Genomic DNA, 16,540 nt, shown 5'->3' with positions numbered 1-16,540 from the left:
TTAGCCTGGAAACTAAGCAAACTAATGATTCTGCAAATTAATAATCAGTTAAAAAATGCATACTACAGAGCATTCTGACCGGAGTAACAAGACATTTATGTAAATAAATCCCATTATATTTAGTATTATTTTTGATAATTTTCATTATCAAAGCATCTTGTATAAATAGACTGAACACAAAACAAATATTTTTACAATAATCCAAATCAGACTGTAAATCATTTTAAATGTTAGCAAATAAATGTTTGCATGCAAACAAAAGATACTAAACATCAAATAGTGAAATATCTTTGAACACAGTTCTAATAGTTCACAAACATAAAATGTAGAAGATTGACAAGCTGGAAAACACAACACACCTGGTTTTTAAATAAAGCCTAGTGACTTTAAGACAAGAGCTACTATTTTTGGTTGTCTTTATTAATAAAATATCTTAGGAGTCTTTCCATAGTAGTGTGATCTCCCATCAGTTGGGAGTGGGAGTCTCTACATCTTTTTTTATTTAAGAAAAACCATATGACTTACCTTTAGAAGGGCTAAAAAGGATTTTTCAATCAAATGCTCCAACATTTGAATAGACAATTCTTAATAGGACCAAATGGTATTCCGCAGAAAAATCTTACACCAAGATTCTCATTACATAAGTGTGTGAGAGTTTAAATATGCTTAAAAAAAAATCCTACAACGTCAGATCCCAGTGTGTGGCTCACTGCCAGAGGAATTGAAAAAAAAAAAAAAAAACTCACACACATCACGCTACTGGTATGGCACATCAGAGTCTATTTTTGTGATCATGTGAAGACCCATCACCTATATCTGAGCTACTCAGCAGTACTTTTTTTTTTCTTTTTCTTGGCTGTTTTGCCATCCAAGTAAGTCAGAGGCCAGAGAAACAAAAGGAACTGCTCTGCAGAGCCATCTCTAATACATTCCGTTTTCCTTTAGAATCTTTATTGCAGATGCCGAACTGAGATTGGGAGCAGGAACAGTGTATTGGGAAGGAAAAGCCTATTTTCACTTCCGTGTCATGACTGGGCTTGCAAAATTCATCTTGTGAATATTAAATTAAATGTGTTTTTCTCTAAAGAGCATAACACTGAAGAGCTCTGTGATTAACCATCCTAAAAACAATTGGACATTCTGTCAATCAACAAAGATGACAACCAGGCTTAAAAAAAGGAAACAGCCTATTGTTCTCAAAGAACATTCTTAACCATTTATCATTTTCTGTTTGTTTTACATTAGTTTCACATGCACAGCAAAGTTCTCCTGCCAAAAATGAAATCCCTTACACATCTTCAGTCCAAATAGGACTATTAAATAATATTTAAATGCAATTACTATAGAGGTTGAATGTTTAATGTTTAAAAAAATGCCTTTAAATCATTTCCAAAGTCATTATTTTTATAGCTAATCAAAACAGAAGGACTTGCGCTTTGGAGATAGAGGGCCTCTTATTATTAAATCTTCATTTGTAGAAAGAAATCCTCAGACTCTTACAGGAAAATCTTCAGAAGGTCAAATTAGCCTGGATCTCGCAGGCTAGCTGGATAAATGTCTCAAGTCAACTTTGACATAAAGCAAGCTAAGAATAACAGCCAGCAGTATATTTAGTCCATTAGGTCATATGTAAGACAGTTTTTGTCATTAGGGTGCCCACGCTGTCCCTTTCAGATGTGTGTGGCAGCACATTGCAGGCAGTAGACATGATGCGAAAGGGAACCAGCAACTCTTTCTGGCATTTTTCAGAATGCTTTTTTTACTGACATGTTTATTTAAAAGTTAATGATCCATAAAAACACTTTAGGTATATTAGGATGAGCTTTCTAAATTTCAGACCACTTAATTAGGAGAGAATAGAAATCACTCAAAGAAATCTTATCATGATTATCCTTTCCATTTAAATGAATAACTCCTAGAGATTCCAGGAAACTTAAAAAAGGCAATTGTTCCGTGGCTGGAACTTTTTAAGGTTGGCTGTATCGTGTGAAAATGCAGTATGGTATAAATGTTAATTTAATACATATATTGCTTAAAAATCTTATAGCTATCTGTTTGGTATTTAAGCCACTTTGATATATTTTCTTCTTAACCTTATTTCTCATTTGTACATATTCACAGACCAATATGACAATTCAGAAATACTTGCCAACACAACAGGTCTCCAGATAAGACACTTTTGAAAGTCATATTTTACACATATTGAAAGGATTGGTAAATCATCAGGAAAATATGAATATTATTAGCAACAGATATTTCAGAAGCAAATAGACACAAAATAGATGGCTGCCTTGGCACTGGTCTTACTTGGTTCTGTATTTAACTGATGGCCTGGTGCCATCCAAGTCTCTGCAGAGGAAAACGTCACACATTGCCATGAGCCGGCTGTTCAGACAGGCAAACTGACATTCCCAGAAGCAGCTGCTGGGTGTTTAAAAGCCCAGTCTGTTGAAATCTTTAGTATATACTAAAGTATATACTAAAGTATATATTAAGTTGATCTTCTGTATATAAAGATAATTGAAAATGAACCTTGATGAAGAATGGGGTAGGAGATGGGATGGTTGCAGGTGGGAAGGAGGTTATGGGGGGAAAAGCCACAACAATGCAAGAGTTGTATTTTGTAAATTTCTATTCATTTAATTAAAAAAAAAAAAAAAGCCCAGGGACAACAGTTTCTGAACAGCTTAGCACATCAGAACCAGGAAGCACACAGCCAAGTCCAACCTGAAAGCATGGTCTTTGAGGAAAACATGCACTTTCCACCCTGGCACCCATTTCAGAGAAAACAATGTTGGGGTTTCCTTTTTAAAAAGGAATGTGTTTCATATAAGGGTAAATCTTACTTTATGTATATCTACAATAACACTAAATGAACATATTAGAATAACAATAAAATTGGCAATATGCTTAAGCCAACAAAGGCACAATTATTTGTAAACTCTGCTTTGTGAAAGATCATTAGGGCTAGAAATCATATGACAGAAGTAAATCCTGAGGCCACCAGGCCCTCGTTATGTGAGTGGGGGTTAGGAATTAAGTAACCATTTATGTTTTAAAGTTAATATAGAATAATTGCATAGGCATCAAACAGACACCTTGTGATATAATTGTTCTTTCGAGATTTTCATTATACTCCTGTGGAATTGTGGTCTTACTACTTTTTACTTGTTGAGTACTATGGTTAGTGGTGCATTAAGCCTGTGTTTATAGAATGGATAGAAATGATGTTTTTGCAAGCATTAAAGAAAAGAAAAAAAGAAGGAAGGAGGGGGATTGAGGGAGGGAAACAGGTAGGAGGAAAGTATGGTTAGCTTCTTAGAATTGTACCTATGAAATATGTGAAATCTGGTATAATATTAATAAAATTAAAAAGGCATAAGTTATTAAAATTCCAACATGTATGTATACAACGTTAAATGGTTGCCACAATCAAGCTAAAGAACATATCCACTGCTCTTCTTCTCATAATCAAACATTAGAGAAAACTAAATATCAGACTGGTAAGAACTAAATGAGATGAAGAGTGTGCAGCCCTTGACGAAGGCCTGGAAACCCCTGGGCACTCAAACTATGCTTCCTCCTGTTGCCCTCTTCCTGCCAGCTTTCTTCCCCTCGCTTCTGTCTCTGCTCTGTTCCCTGCCAATAACTTATCACCGCTGGACAAAATCCTACAATTGACCTATGTTTTTGTCCTGTCTGCATTTATTAGGATTCTGGGCTGTGCCTGTTTAAATCCACTGCGAGTGCCCCCAAGTTCAGAAGGGGCACAGACTGGTAAACAGTTGAATGAATGGACACACACAAGGACTGCAAAGAGAATAACATTTTAAAAGGAGCCAAGAATGAATGGAAAGGAGAGGCCATTGTGCTGCTTGTTCTTAACACAGTTATGCCATCGTTTGATTGGGCCTAAGATATGCTCAGAAAGTGAATGGGCCTCAATTTAAGATTAGTTTTCATTATTTCCTAGGGGCATGAAATGTTGTTAACTACTTTACACCTCCCAGCCACAGTGGAAATCTCTCTGCCAGAACTGTGGTAACAATTAAGTGATGACACAAAGGATTTAGGAAAGAACCACACAGCATTTTTGTTGAAAAAGTAATTGTCGATTATCATGGGCTAGTAAGCAAAATTTTATTTTAGGTAATTTGTTAAACCCAAACAAGTAAGAAATACCACAAATTATAGAATGGTATAAAATGAGAAGTCAATATCCAAATCTATTCCCTAGAAGTAACCACTGTTACATATGCTACCCTGCTCCTGAGATGTGAAACTTAACATTTAATATGAGGTAATGCCTAGACTGATTTATAAATACTTTCTGGAACTTACCATATCACAAAGAGAATTTCCCTTTTATCACTATTATAAAATAGTTCACAGTGACTATTTCATCTTTTCAGTGTCTAGTCACCATTTAATAGATATAATTTCTAGTTCTTTACTCTCACAAAAATAATGCAGAAAGTATATTGCATGTGTAGCTTTGTATACTTGTGCAGGAATATCAGTAAAAGTGGGAAATGAACTTCCTAAGACACGATTTGTAGTTCTTTTTTTGTAGGGAACATTTTACTAAATTACTGCTCATACTTGTGCACAAAAACGTGGTAGATGGCTTGTCTCTATCCATCATTTGATGGGTTTATACTAAATTTTAAGTTTTTACCAAGTTTGTTGCTTGGTAAAACTTTTCTATATAATTGAGTTGAGTCTACTTCCCAAAGCATGCTAGGTAAGGATAAGCTGCTGCTTACAGTGTGGGCATCCCGTGTCAGAGCACCCTTTGGAAGCAGAGCAGCTGGGACTCAATCCACTGCCTGCTAAAGAACCTGGTACTTGGGCCTGTTCGACCCATGTGGGAGACCTGGGTGAAGTTCTTGGTTCCTGGTTTCAGCCTGCCCAAACATGGCTGTTGCAGTCATTTGGGAAATGAACAAGAGGATAAAAGACACCCCCCCCCCCCCTTGCTCTTGTCACTCTTCTTTTCAAGTAAGTATATAAATCTTTTTTTTTTTTTAATTTTAAAAGTGTATTAGGGCTGGCACTGTGGCATAGTGGACAAAGACATGGTCTGCAGTGCTGGCATCCCATATGGGCACCAGTTCGAGTCTAAGCTGCTCCATTTCCAATCCAGCTCTCTGCTATGGCTTGGGAAAGCAGTAGAAGATGGCCCAAAGACTTGGGCCCTTGTACCCATGAGGGAGACCCGGAAGAAGCTCCTAGCTCCTGGCTTCAGATAGGTGCAGCTCATGCTGGTGCAGCCATCTGGGGAGTAAACCAGCAGATGGGAGAACTCTCTCTCTACCTGTCTCTGCCTCTCTGTAACTCTGCCTTTCAAAAAAATAATAAATAAATACATCTTCTGACATATTCCTGTTAATTTTTTTTCTATGAGTTGATTTGTCCTTTTTTTGGTTAATTATTAAGGAAATACCCACTCTTTGACATTTGACTTTTTTAGGTTGACAAAGTTTTCTTTCTTTTTACTGTATGTTTAAATTACAGAAATTTTTCATATTTATTTAATTACTTTTCATTCATTTCCTTTTAAGGATTGTGTCATACTTTGAAAGCCATTCTCCACTGCCACAATGTGAAAAACAAAATACCCTTTTTTTCTAGCATTTTTATGGCTTTTAAAACTTCTTTTTAACAATATTGTTAAATAAGCTGAGTCATAGCCTTTTACACTTGTGAAGTAAAAGAGGAAGAGTATAATGAGTAACACAAATATTGCAACATATTTGAGAAGCAGTTGTGACTCATTACAGAAGTTCTGGGAGAGGGATCACATGGCCAAAAGTTCTGATCACAGCTTTATTAACAGTAGAGGTTGCAAAATCAGCAAGACATAGTCATTGTGTTCCTGGTCTCTTCACGTCAAAGAGAATAGCCATATGGAGCCTACCTGTACCCTTGAGCTCGAGATCAAATCCAATGGTAGATTTAAACTTCAAACTGAGAAAGCTAGATAACAAGATATTGGCAGTTTATAGTAGTAGATAACTGAAAAATTTTTAATGTTTTTTTTCTTTTTACAGCTCAACAAGGAAAAACACCTCAGTATAACATGCACTGTGGTTCTAGATTCTATGGGTAAGCAAGGGCTCAAAACTTATGAAAATAATGATGATAGAGAACAGAGTTCACACACACAGGGAGCTTAGAGCCTGCTGAGGTGACCTCACCTCGCTGATCAGTTACAACACCCTACTAGGTCCTTCAGATAACCCTTTGCTATGTGCCAAAACAAGCGTTAAAATTCAAACTGACAAAAGAGCCTATACCCCTCTGAGAAATGGTAAATCTGTTCCTGATCAATACCTAGCTTTACATATTCCTTTTACAGTATTTACACAACTTGATGAATAATTTTATGTAACCAGTTAATACATGGAGAGGAAAATGATATCTGGACACAATAAGCAGTGAAGAGTGAACATCCTAGAGGTGGCAATTAACAGAATTATTTTCAGATTTAAAACAAATTTCATTGTAAGTACCTGTAAACTGTCTCAAAACATCAGTTACCAATGTAAAGCTAAAACAAATTTTGTTTGATTCCTTTAATTTGTAGGAAATAACAGTGGAGATTTATACATGCATAGATGCTTATATAAGAATATGAGGAATCTTCAAAAAGTTCATGGAAATTCATATTCCCATGATAAAAACCCTATGCATGGACTTCACAATTTTTTCACCAAAATAAACTTACTTTTAAGTCCATTGTCTGTGAACTATTTGAAGTACTTTTATTTGTAATTGTGTTTGTATAATAGATGAACATATGCATTTTTTTAATTCCTAGGGTATTCATTTGCTATAATTATTGCTCTAATGTCTTATTCTATCTGCTTTATATAAAGAAGAAGAATTTCATATACGGGGATAAGAATAAACACGTATGTATACAACCGTTAAAGACTTACTAAACAGACAAAAGCATAATGTAATGTCAGTAAAATGTTGAGAAACTAAAATGGAAATTTCTTATCATACATTTAAAAGAATGATGGAAGGACATCTATAAAGATACAAAGCAGAATATCAGGGTAAAGGTCAGGCTTGAACCATGTGGTCTAATGAGCCACAAGATAGAGTGAAAGAAACATATCACATTAAAAATATAAAGTAGTCTTACCCACATGTTTATTAGAAACCATGGTAGGAGCTGACTGGAGATGGTTCTCAGGTGGGCATGGGCAGATCAGTATGTACATGTCATAGGCCAACAAAAAAGTTGGCAGCCCTAACGCTTACTTGAACACTTTGAAAAGATGACTTAGCTCTCCAAGGAATCGGAGAGGGAAGTCAACATTAAAGTGAAGCTAAGAAACATGAGGAAACGTTATGATCAGCATAGTTTTTCAGGTTGGTTATCCTCAGACCATAGATGGAGCAGTATTATCAGAAAAAACAAAACACTCAGGTAAAAGAGTAACCATCAAAGCATGATGTGGTGAAATAGCAGGCAAAAAAAAATCATTGATAGCATTTAGTTGCTGGGTATCAATTTTAAAATAATTAAGGAAAATAATTCTTCAGTTAATTTGAAATTTTACAAGGCAGCAAGATAGAAAATTACAAGGAAAGGTACAAAAATTTTAGTGCTGAGAAATATGACAGCTTTGGACTACTTGAGAGAGTTCCTAAAATGAAAACCTAAAAAATGAAGTGAATAAAATAATTTTAAAAAAGGTTAGAGAAATTAATTTACTTTTTTAAAGGCTCTTTGCTTGGTCAAAATAGCTCGTGTTAAGATACTAAAGTAATGCCAAGGATTTTTTAAAAAATTCTGTTTAAACAAAATTTGGAGAGCATGATGAATGTATTGAAATAGAAAAATGTATATAAAGATACAAGGTTTATGATGAAGCTTAAATTAACTATTCCACTTTATAGTATAAAACATCTGAAATTTAAAATCAAGGCATATTTTTTTAAAAACATACACATAGTAACCACACTTACAAGCCTGTCTCTTAAAAATTTTCTAATATTGATCTGTGGGCCATCTGCTCATTTACCACACTGTAAACGTACAGATAGAGAGGAATTGGGTATTAGCTCTGTGAAAGAACTAGGTCCATAGTTGGGACATGTACACATACAAACATACATTTTCCAAGGAAATGGAAGCATGCTGAATTCTAAATCTAGGAGAAGAAAAAATTGTTTTCTAAGAAGTATGTTATATAACAGCTGATGGAGCAAGGACATAAGCCTCAGCCATTCTTGCTTATTGCCCAAAAGATAAACAATGGAATGTATTCCTTGCCCTTGAATCTCAGTTGGGTCTCACACCCTACTGCCTTCATAGCCCACCCTGCATTTTTCCCCAGGTTCCCAAGGCCCCACCCAGTTCCAGGAATTCCCCTCCACCAGCCCCATCTCTAGCCCTCCTTAAAAAGGCCCCACCCCAGGGGGCGGAGCCTTCTGTCATGTGTTCCATCAATATGCACGCAGGCAGTTGGTCACCCACCTCTATGAATTTATTTTCTCTGAATAAATTTGGTCTGGCTGTAAATTCGTACATTGCTTCGTCTCTATTCTGTGCCTCTCTTCCTAACATTTTGGTGCCCTGTGTGAGGAGGCACCAATCTACAACTCTTTTCCTAACGACAACGGCTTAAAAAATGCCACACAGGAAATAATGCATCTTTGACGCTCCCCCTCCTCTCACCCCTTGAATGGAGAGGTATGATCTTCTAGCACTGACAACTGGAAGAAATAGCACAAACTTGGCATCTGAGTGACATGGAAGCAGCTTATAGTTTTAAAGGAAGCTAAAACCATCCATCACTTCCTACAGTAAAACCAAAACATTTTCCAGGTTGATTTTTCAATGGGTTCAAGGAGAGGATCTGTGTTGGGAACAGGCTGGGTTTCCTGTCTTTTGAGGAGCCAGGAGGTTTGGTTTGTAGTGCTATTTCTCAAATGAATCACAGGGAGTAGCTTAAAACATATTTTTAAGATTGCCAAAATTCATAGGATCAAAACTTGGAACATCTTACATTGAGTGGATTTTTGAGTTTTAACAAAGTATCAAAAATACATAAATATGTATTTTCATGAATCATTTATACACATACACAAACATGCACATACATATACTGGGTAAGGGGAAATGTCCAGAAATACATGTTTTCCTGGAAATTCTATGAACCATTTAAATTGGTATATTTATATATTTTCATACATATGTTCTATAAAACATTAGAATCCAGACAGAATAAAAAGTGGCAGACTACCAACAACCATTGTATGATATAAAAGACAGATACCTTATAAATTTAGAATCATTCTAAAACATTGAACTCCTTCAACTATTTGCATGTATTTTTGCAATATCTAGTTACTTGCTTGAGTGAAAGAAATGACAAACTTGTCAGGGATAAAATGAAACCTTCCCTTTGTAATCTTCCACATTCAAATTTTGGATAGTAGAGAAATTGGACTTAATTATTAAGGTTCATATGAGCCCTGACAGTTTCATAACAACATTAAAGCTTGCTACATTATGGAGAATGGCAATGGACTTCCTAAAGTACTCACAGAGATCACACAGAAAATCTTTATCCTCTAACTCTCTTAGATTGCTTTGAGCATCCCAAACTCCATCATTAGTCAAGTGTCAACTCATTGTTCTCAGAGAAGCAACCAAGGGCTCACAGTGTTAGGACTACTCCCCCTTCAAATTCTCTAAGGTAATTTTGTTGTTGTTTTCTGGGTTTCTTTTTTTTTTTTTTTAAAGCAAACAATGATAGGTTATGGAAATTTCATTGGTATGGCATGTCACCTTCAAATGAATCTCCAAGTCCTGCTACTTTTGCTCTCGAGACTTCTGAGCCACAGCTATATTCTCTTGCCTTTTAAGTTCAAGATCTCTCACTCCACACTGCCTCCAGGTCATGGGTAAAGATACAAATGTGATGGGAGTAAAAAAATTTGAGATGAAATAAACATATAAACACATGACAAACACACCATTCCATGCAACACCCCAAAAAATTCCATTAAGGATTTCCCATGTTACAGTGTGAATCCCAAAATATTGCTTTGATAAGCCTCGAGTATAGATTTCTCTCAGAAGCTTCTTTTAGCTTTTTCTTCTTCCTCTGTTCTGTTCTTGTTGATATTTTGGCTACTCACATCTAATATTTATCTTTCCTTTCAAAATAAGATCTGGTTTCAGATATGTAAATTTGCAATTATACCCAAATTAATTTCTAGCAATTTCACAGACAAAAATACAAATATCTCTAAATTAGAAGAAACCATGAATGCATTTGGTCCTCAACTCCTTTTATAGATTTATCCACATAACACATTTTTTATCCTTTTCATTTATTTACTTTTTAAAGGCACAGAGACAAAGAGAGAAACAGCTCTATTTCAGTTCCCAAATGCCTGTAACAATTGCTGGATTACTTCCTAAAAGCCTGCAGCAACTGGAGCTGGACCAGGCCATAGACAGCCGGTAGGGACTCATTCCAAGTCTCCTATGTGGGTGGCAGGGCTCCAACCACTGAAACCATTACCTGCTGCCTTCCAGGGTGACATCAACAAGAGCTGGAATCAGAAGACTATCCAGGACTCAAACCCAGGCACTCAGATATGAGATGCAGGCATCCCAAGGAACATCTTCACTGCTGCAGCAAATGCCTACCCTTTAAGAGATGCTTTGCAGAGCATATAACCATCAATGGTAGTTCAATGAACAAACAGCACAGGGTCTTCCAGTATTATCAAAAGATATTTTAGTCAAAATCAAACCGTAGACTGGAACTTACTCTCTGAACTTCATATTTACTGCCCTAATGTGTACTCGAAAAATTAAATTCTTCAGGCTGGCGTCCCGGCTCACTTGGCTAATCCTCCACCTTGCGGCGCCGGCACCCGGAGGTTCTAGTCCCGTTTGGGGTGCCAGATTCTGTCCTGGTTGTTCCTCTTCCAGGCCAGCTCTCTGCTGTGGCCCGGGAAGGCAATGGAGGATGGCCCAAGTGCTTGGGCCCTGCACCCGCATGGGAGAACAGGAGGAAGCACCCGGCTCTTGGCTTTGGATCAGAGCAGCGCACCGGCCGTCGCAGCCATTTGGGGCTGAACCAACAGAAGGAAGACCTCTCTGTCCCTCTCTTTCACTGTCTAACTCTGCCTGTCCAAAAAAAAAAAAAAAAAAAAGAAAGAAAAATTAAATTCTTCAAACCATTGGAATTCATAAAGTGAGGATTAAATTAAATTGGTGCTATTTAGCACTTTCTCTTGGTATCTGTCCTTTAGGTTCAGAGAATAGACTTTTAAAAAATCACCATAGTATCTTATTGCAAATTAATTACTTGGAAAACCCTTCCCTCCTGTGATGCAGTTGCTACCACTGAATATGATAGTCTTTCAGACAATCTTCTTCGTCCAATCCTAGGTGGATAAAATTAAAGCTGAAAACAGGCAATATCTTTTTAGAAAAATACAACACATGAGGGATAAGAGGTGTTTGAGAGATTTGCTCCAACCATAATGATCAAGCACAATGAATAAATCTGATTAAATCCAACACCCTCAACTGACTAAATTTTTTAAAACTTTTATTTAGTAAATATAAATTTCCAAAGTACAGTTTATGGATTACAATGGCTTCCCCCCCCATAATTTACTTCTCACCCGCAACCCTCCCATCTCCCACTCCCTCTCCCATTCCATTCACATCAAGATTCATTTTCAATTATCTTCATATATACTAAATTGATCATCAGTATATAAAGTAAAGATTTCATCAGTTTGCACCCACACAGAACATAAAGTGTAAAATACTGTTTGAGTACTAGTTGTAGCATTACTTCACATTGAACAACACATTAAGGACAGAGATCCTACATGAGGAGTAAGTGCACAGTGACTCCTGTTGTTGACTTAACAAATTGATACTCTTGTTTATGGCGTCAGTAATCTCCCTAGGCTCTAGTCATGAGTTGCCAAGGCTATGGAAGCCTTTTGAGTTTGCCAACTTCCGTCTTATTTAGACAAGGTCATAGTCAAAGTGAAAGTTCTCTTCTCCCTTCAGAGAAAGGTACCTCCTTCTTTGATGACTGATGACGTGTTCTTTCTACTGGGATCTCACTTGCGGAGATCTTTCGTTTTTTTGTTTGTTTGTTTTTTGCCAGAGTGTCTTGGGTTTCCATGCCTAAAATACTCTCATGGGCTTTTCAGCCAGATCCGAATGCCTTAGGGCTGATTCTGAGGCCAGAGTGCTGTTTAGGACATCTGCCATTCTATGAGTCTGCTGTGTATCCCGCTTCCCATGTTGGATTATTCTCTCCCATTTTTATTCTATCAGTTAATATTAGCAGACACTAGTCTTGTTTATGTGATCCCTTTGACTCTTAGTCCTATCATTATGATCTATTGTGACCTGAAATTGATCACCTGGACTAGTGAGATGGCATTGGTACATTCAACCTTGATGGGATTGTATTGGAATCTCCTGGCACATTTCTAACTCCACCATTTGGGGCAAGTCAGCTTGAGCATGTCCCAAATTGTACATCTCCTCCCTCTCAACTGACTAAATTTTAACCTGTAGGGGATAATTCATCATGCTCAGGAATTTCCCAGAGGGGAACAGCAGGTGATGGCTCAAGTGCTTAGGTTGCTGCCACCTTGGTAGGAGACCTGGATTGAGTGTTGACTTCAAATCCATGTATGCTTCTTCATTCAACACCAGTGGTAATGGGTTTTTCTACTATCATCACCAGTTTTAATAGGTTTTTCCACTATCATCTGCTTTCCAACCCTTATACATAAGACAAAGAAGGTTTTATCCATGCTCCTATTGGCTTTTCATAACCTCAGAGAAAGCCAGCCTGAGTCAAATCCAATATCAAAAAGAAAGATAGAGCAGAAAAAGCTTAGCAGGGCTTATAGTTTGATGCAACTGTGCCTTACAGGTGCTAATTCTGGAGTTTTCTTTTATGTGGGCCAATAAATCTCCTGGTTTAAATCAAAAGCACCCAGACTAATAATCTGAGATTCTATATAAAATATAATATTTAGATCACATGCATTTTAGATAATAAAAATACCTAACCAAAGTTCTAGCCATGTAATATGGTCAAGAACATGACCTTATCAGTAATTTTCTTTTAAAAAATGAACAGGGGAAATAATTCTGCAGTATAATTTTCTATACTATATGCAACCATTATAGCTATTAATATAACAAATTACATATATCATGTGACCATATTTTATTCTTCTCTATATCTCCAGCACATTTTAGTGTCCCAGCCACAAATGATATTTCCCAAAAAGCTCCATTCACCATTTATTTCCTCATTCACGAGTTGCAAAATTTTGAATCACAAACAAATCCCCTATACTGTATTCCATAGGCATCAGGTTGGCAGCATTTACCATTTTGTCCCAGGTTTTAAATAGCGTCTGGTTCACAACAGATGCTCAAATATTCATTAGTTTGATGCTGAATAAACTGCACCATAAATATTATAGCATAGATTAAAAAGACATGAGTTGCCAATCATTTTGGTAGATGACTACTTTGATTTTCCACATTATCTGATAGCAAGTTTAAAAACACTGATGACTGGGGCCAGTGTCCTGCCTTAGTGGGGTAAGCCTCTGCTTGAGATGCTGGCAATTCGAGTTACAGCTGCTCCACTTCCAATCTAATTCTCTGATAATGCACCTGGGAAGTCAGTGGACTATGGCCCAAGTACTTGTGCCCCTGCCACCCATGCAGGAGTCCTGGATGGAATTCCTGGCTCCTGGCATTGGCCTTGCCCAGACCAGACTTGGCTGTTGAAGAAATCTGGGGAGGGAGCCAGCAGATGGAAGATCAATCAATTAATCTCTCTCCTGCTCTCTTCCTCTCCTGTCTCTCCACTGTGCCCCGTGTGTGTGTGTGGGGGGGGGGGTTGGAGGAGGGAGGTGGGAAGGGAGAGAGGGAGGGAGAGGGAGGGAGGGAGGGGGGAGAGGGAGGGAGAAAGGGAGAGAGAGAGACTCTGCCTTCCAAATAAATATTAAAAAAAGAAACTGATGATATTCCAGGTGTGTAAGTTTTATATTTATTAGACACTCTGCATGTAATGGAATAAAGAATAGATGTAGTCACTTTTAAACAAAAATCTGATTATTCCACCTTATACAACATGCTTACTAAGGGCATTAATTCCTCTACTCCACAGATGTCTTGAGTGATTGTCACTCAATGATGAGCAACACAGTCATACACAATAAGTTTTTCCAAACATTTAAAATGATCCAATGTGTCAACTCTGTTTATGTATTGGTTGCCACTCAGGAACAGACATATTGAGTAAATGGAAGTTTTCTGAAAATTACTAGAATAATTCACTCAGACCAAAAAGGTACGATTAAACGTAAAAAGTAGATCATTAGCAATAGTATCCTTTTGTTTTGGCCAATGAAAAGCCTGCTTTAAGTCTCCTGGTATTCATGCTGTGCTATATAATTTTTACATGCAAGTCCATTGCTTCACATAGAGACTGACATACACAATCCCTTGATAGAAGTTTGATTCCTTTAAGTTGCTGAGTGTTCAGCACTGCTCATTTGTTTTGCTAGAAACAGTGTACCTTTAGTTTAACTAGAAAATGCCCCTGAAAAGAGAGGGGACCAATGTGGCCTAGACTTTGGGGCCTTAAAAAAAGACTCCTGGGAATTGGATGCTGAGTTCCAATTAATGCCATTAATTCCACGAAAATGCCCTCGGTTCCATCTTTGTGCTTGTTTCCATCTTGAGAGGAGGCATATTGTCATCTACAAGGGCACTGCCTACTTGAAGGGATGGACTAGAGAATGCAAAAAAAAAAAAAAAAGAATTGCAGAATGAGGAGGAAATGAATGAAGCATAAAGAAAACTTGAGAGTATCATCAAATGTAGCATTGCCTCATGAAAACCTGAGTCAGACTGCATCTTTCATTCTCAAGAGAACCTTTAATATGGTGAACTCTTAATAGCAAAACAAAATGCATAAATGCCAAACCCCAGGAGAAAAGGGCTTGTAATAGTACTACCTCAGGAGACCTGTGGCTCTATCCCTGCTATTGACTCTGATAAACACAAAGTTGGAACCACAGGGAAATAAGATGAATACAACACTTACAGAGGAAGAAGTACAGAGAAGACAATAGGACAGTTTACACAGAGCATGGATGTGTATAATAGAAACTGCTATTAAGATGCAAAAACCTGCCTTAAAGCTAAAAGGGCAAAATCTTCAAAAAATGTGTTGCAGGGAGCAACTACTCAGTCGAAGGATGAAAACAAGTTCTCAAATATCTTTTCTGTGATTGCAAAAATGTGATTTTCAAAGAAACTAATTTTCTAATGTATTTGTATCTGAGATTATTGGGTAAGTTACTTAAAAGATAAGATTTTACAGACAAATAATGATAACATCTCATATTTATATGATCTGCAAATAAGGAGTCAGTAATATAAAATAAAATCATTAATCCATATATATTCATATTTAGATAGATTTATAGGTTGTCTGGTTAGAACTACTACTAAAAGTCAATATTACAGGGCCTTTTATTAGCACACAGATAGTACACTATACTGGTTTTGCTTTGTCAAACTTAATGAAGTTTATATGTGCTTTAATGTAACAAAGCTTATATATATATGTATATACGTATACATATATAAACTTAGGCAATGAGATAGTAACAGCAGATACATTTATAACACATTACATAATTTAATATAAAATGCAAGCATACTTTAGGCTTAACTGTTAATGTGGTTATAACTCTTATAAATTATAACTCATTATTTTGAAGATTTGGCAAATCTGAAATATTATCTAGCTTGATTATGTGAATAATACAATCCTGGCATTGAAAAAGAACTAATCTGAATATTCTTACTTTCACTATGGAGGTTTGGCACAGTGCCAGCTAAGTTAGTTTTGCAGTCACTGATAAATTAGGTTGCCATGGCAAGCTCATAGTCACTGAGTTTCTAAGCAACCTGACTCCACAGGCTACAGAGAGTTAGGAGTCCACTGATCTTTCATCAGCCTTAAAGAAGAAATGTGAAAATTTTCGATACTACACTCAATGCAGGATCCCTCGGTAAGGTAATAGAGCAGCATCCTCCACAAAACATCCTCTGTCTTGCTATCCATTCAGTTTATTAAAATACTTATACCATGGGATCATTTGATTACCTGACTACCTGCTGTGCTAAATAGATGAGATTGGACACAGAACATTGTGAGTACCTTTTACATATTGGACAAATATTTCTGAACGAATGAACAAGATGCCACACATAATCTAGCTCTTTAGAAGCAAAGTCATCTCTGCTGTGCCAGCCTTCATAAATTCCTTGCCTTTAGTATAGAAATATGTCTATTTAGTGGCATTGCCTTACACTTGTTTGCAATGACTATACATATGAGTATCATAGGAAACTGTAAAGCAGTAATTACTTGAGATGTTATATTAAAATATTTAATCATGACTTGTCTAGAATACTTGA

The 16,540-nt window shown here is 36.8% G+C and overlaps 1 protein-coding gene across 17 annotated transcripts in view; it reads right to left on the bottom strand.

The window, feature by feature from the left end:
- CD36 (CD36 molecule (CD36 blood group)) overlaps positions 1 to 16,540 on the bottom strand; it is a 233,588-nt gene that overhangs the window by 41,083 nt on the left and 175,965 nt on the right. For 2 of the 17 annotated variants that reach the window (XM_008258301.5, XM_002712016.6), the window contains exon 1: positions 526 to 635. The exons of the other annotated variants lie outside the window; for them this stretch is intronic. The gene's annotated coding sequence lies outside the window, so the exon portion shown is untranslated. Of the gene's footprint in view, positions 1 to 525; positions 636 to 16,540 lie in introns of those variants that run through there. 17 annotated transcript variants of the gene reach the window in all.

Source organism: Oryctolagus cuniculus, chromosome 3, assembly GCF_051225735.1.
Source record: "Oryctolagus cuniculus isolate XC-2025 breed Fujian yellow rabbit chromosome 3, ASM5122573v1, whole genome shotgun sequence".
Lineage (NCBI taxonomy): Eukaryota > Metazoa > Chordata > Mammalia > Lagomorpha > Leporidae > Oryctolagus > Oryctolagus cuniculus.
Note: the sequence above shows the minus strand (reverse complement) of the source record. Positions and strands in the feature narration are given on the sequence as shown.